The following is a 4,668-nucleotide window of genomic DNA, read 5'->3' on the forward strand; positions in this document are numbered from 1 at the left end:
CAATAATCATAAAAATAAATTTGTACATTTTCCTTTGTTTCGATATAACTCCCTTACTATGCTTCACTTTCAAAGCATCGTACATCAGTCGAAATCATATACTTAATATAGTCACTACTTATTTCATTTTATATGAATGACGATGTTAGCGTCGTTAGTCTTATCTATCAGTTTAAACTCCTAGAATATTATATGGTATCCGAGTCGATTACACCAAATATGGACAAAATGCCATTTATTAACTTTAATACATGGTAAAGAAAATGAGCCTATGAGTCTATCAACTAAAGTTTTTGGATTAAATCACAGAATTCAATTCATCTTTAACAGAATGAAATCATTATAATTTCTATATATTATGATAAAAATAAGTATTCTAGAACTCACATTATTTTTTACTTTGATTATGCAGAATGGTTGCTGCAAGCCACCAACAGAATGTGGATATAAAAACAAGAATGGAACATTATGGATAGTTCCAAAAATAGGTCCAAAAATAAAGAAGAGTGACTGTAAGACATGGAGCAATAATGAAGAAAAGTTGTGCTACAATTGCAGGACATGCAAGCGTGGAGTACTAGAAGAGAGTAGGATGATTTGGGTCATATTTTCCATTCTTGATTTATTTGACATAGCCATTCTTCTTATAATGTTTACTCTTAGTTGTTGCACTAGGATTCACATTTTATCTGATTCCAAGTATCATAGAATCCGACGACTTACAAATCAATGTTAGTTAGGATTATGTTATATTACAATCCTAGTTACAAGTATATATATATCGCTTGTAATTAATGCATACAAATTAATCATAATCATTAATGCATACAAATTATACAAACTATGGCATCTGAGCCAAACTAGTAGAAAAAACATCATTAGTTCCTAATCGTAATAGGTGTGTCCCGTTACTGTTACAAACAAAATTTTGCTCGATACGAGATACTGTTATAAATTTTATGTACTTTCTTACTCATATTTCTAACGGGCTCCTACGAATGTGTTATAAACAAGTGATTGTAACAGGCTAAGCAGGGTTGGCCCTAGGCCTAGGTTGGGAGTGCGGCGGTCTAGGACCCATGACTATAAGGGCCCACAAAAAAATTAGGTCTATAATGTATGGAGTAAATTTTTTTTATATACATATATTAATACTATTTAGGTTTTAAAGGGTCCAAATAATTGACATTTTAGACTTTAAAATAACTCAATTGATTTTTTAAATATAGGTTTAGAGTTAATTTAAAAACATTATGAAACATCTTTGTGATTTTAGATAAACAGAAATATATTTTGGCGAACGTAATAATACGTACTGTACAATTATTTATTTATTTTTTTTTGGTAAGAAGGGAAGAAAAAAAACAAACAAACAAAAACCTAACCCGGGATCAATACAATTATTTATTTATTATGATATATTTTAAATTTTTACGTATAATTTTTATTATTAAAGAGACCCTTATTTCTTGTTTCGCCAAAGGTCTATAAATTGTCAGAACTGATCTTTGGCATGTTACAAGGTTATTTGTAATGACCATATTTATAATGGGCGTGTTAATTACTAATGATGGTTATGGTTATTTGTAATGACCGAATTATTTGTCATGGCATTGGTTGTTTAGAAACATTTGATGGTTATGGTTAGGGTTGTACAAATGAATTAATCTTTGTCGTTACGATCCAATTCAATCCATTAAAAAGAATAATTCATGGGTTGGTTCCCAATCCATTAAATACTCAATTTAAATAAATTGTCGTTGGATTAGTTGTCAACTATAAATATAAGATTAATTAATTATACTAATAGTTATCAACTAAAAATAAGTTATGAGCTCAAATAGTTAATTGGAATAATAGGCAAATTTGACTCTAATATTTTTGGCGAAGTTCAAAGTGACTCTAACATATAAAATGATACAAATTTAATCATAACATTTTCAAACAAAATCAATTTTACCCCAATGAAAATTTTGAACGGACTGGTTTGATAATTATTTGACTGTCATGTTGGACTTTCAAAACAAGTTTATCAATAAATTTAAAATGTTTCATACATTTTTTGTTGTTATTTGTAACTATATTAGTAATACGGTAAACATTTTACACACTTTGAAAAAAAAATATGATTAACTCATATATTAGAGACTTTTTTTTAAGAAAAATAAGTTTCATAAAATGGAATCAACATATAAGGAATGTAAAATAAAATCTGGAGGGACAATACCTCACTCCATAAGTTCTAACAATGAATGAGGAGACCTAGCTAAAGCATGAGCCACGTCATTCGCATAACGACCTATAAATCTAACAGAAATGTCATTGATGCGAGAAATAAGACTTTTATAATTGTCTATAATTGAAACATAAGAAGAACGAAAATATGATCAGCGAATATGCTTCACTACTGATTAATTATTAGCATTTTAATAGATTTTTGTACATGTGCTAGTTTCACACTAAATATCTTAGATATAATTGATATTTGGAAGGTTTGATTTGATAGTTAAATAATAGTCAAACAATTTTTTTTTTTTAATTTCATCAAAGCAAAGTAAAATTGATCTTATTTGAAAACATTAGAATTAAATTTGTATCAATTCGTATTTAAGGCCAAATGTTAGAGTCAAATTTGACCATTTTGTAGTTAATTGGTTGGTTGATATTATATTATTATTCAATCACACTGTAATTATGTCAATATCTATATCTATACTATATATAATTACGGAAGCAGAAAGAAATGAGCAGAAGTGTTTTAGAGGTCTTTTTGATGAGTTGTCAACGTAGTAAAAAATCAGATTAAAAATATTTAATTAATTAAAAATAAATATTCAATTAAAAATAACAAATTTATATTTATAATATATTAAATAATTAATAGCCTATTAATTAAAATAATAAAAGAAAGCAAGAGTTACGGGAAGATGAAAAAACACAAAGCAAAGGAAATCCAAAAGTCACAAATAAACTTCTATATAAAGCATGATAGATAGTATTCCACCATTATATTCATTGGTCACGATAAATAGTATTATAGTTCTGAAGGTAAATATTCGATTTTTTTTCATATGTTGTAGTTATTTTGTTCTCAATTATGTTGTTGTTTTATTTTTATTAAACAATAGTTGTTATAGTTCTATACCTCTCGCTATCTTATCCATGTTTTCTTTTTAATTTGTCTTTTTTTCCAAACTGATAACTTCAATTGAAGAAATCCGACAGAAATAGAAGATGCATGAACAACTAAAACCGGAAAACACAAAAGTGTCAAAAATTACAAGAAATTCTTATGTTTCTCAAGGTAATTATTCGATTTTTTTTTCATATGTTGTAGTTATTTTTGTTCTCAATTGTGTTGTTGTTTTCTTTTTATTAAACAATAGTTTTTATAGTTTCATTTTTCAGAGATGAAATTCCATTTCTGTCGTTACCCAGGTTCCATACCTCTCGCTACCTTATCCATGTTTTTTTTATTTGTCTTTTTTTTTTCAAAATGACTAAAATAAAGATTTTGTAAATTTGTATTCTTTTTTAGTATATGTTGCTAGGTGTTATCGTTTCGATTGCTAACTCTTAACTAAAATTTAGATTTTCGGCTTTATATGAACTCAATTTTTGGCTTTCTCAATTGTGTTGCTGTTTTATTTTTATTAAACAATTGTTGTTATAGTTTCATCTTTCAGAGATGAAATTCCGTTTCTGTCGTTATCCAGATTCCATACCTCTCGCTACCTTATCCATGTTTTCTTTTTTATTTATTTATTTTTCAAAATGACTAAAATAATGATTTTATATATTTGCATTCTTTTTTAGTATATGTTCCTAGGTGTTATCGTTTTGATTGTTAACTCTAACTAAAATTTAGAATTTCAGCTTTTTATGAACTCAATTTTTAGTTTTAATTGAAGTTAGATTAATTTTTCTAATTCGGAACATGTTGAAATCCACTCATTTTTTTTAGTTTGAGTTTAGCTAATTGATATGGATTGTATTTTTTATTTTTATGCATTTTGGTACAAATAGATATAAAGTTTCACACGATAGTTGTTCATTGAAGTTTGAGACATATTAAATAAAATATTAAATACATATTGGAATATTATACTTAAAATGAAGTTTATTTCAATATAAATTATGTTATATTATTATTATTATTATTATTATCAAGAAGTTATTTTTTCTCAAATTTCTAGACAAGAAGATTGTAAGCGTCTAATACGCTTGATAAGATGGTTATTCTTGAAGAATGTGGATTATGCTAGATACGAATTCAAAATCAAGGTAAATAAAAATAAATTTTGATGCTCAAAATCCTAAAAATGTACATTAATTATGGATATTGAGATAATTACTTTTACAACATTGACTTATATAATTTTTAATTATTATATTATGGTTCGTACAAAATTGTTAGTATTTCAAGAGTTTTTAACAGATGAAAATGAATATGATCATAGGACAAATTATTGAAAAATATTAATTAAGAAAATATTATTATTTGAATCTCTTCAAATTCTCAAATGTTGAGCATAATGATTCTAATTAATATAATTGATTTCACATATTAATTATAAAACATTTTTTTTGTACTGAGTGGTTAAAATTGCGATTTAATTCTATTTAACTAAAATTAATTTATGGACTTAATATTTCATTAAGAAAAAA

Source organism: Euphorbia lathyris, chromosome 4, assembly GCF_963576675.1.
Source record: "Euphorbia lathyris chromosome 4, ddEupLath1.1, whole genome shotgun sequence".
NCBI lineage: Eukaryota > Viridiplantae > Streptophyta > Magnoliopsida > Malpighiales > Euphorbiaceae > Euphorbia > Euphorbia lathyris.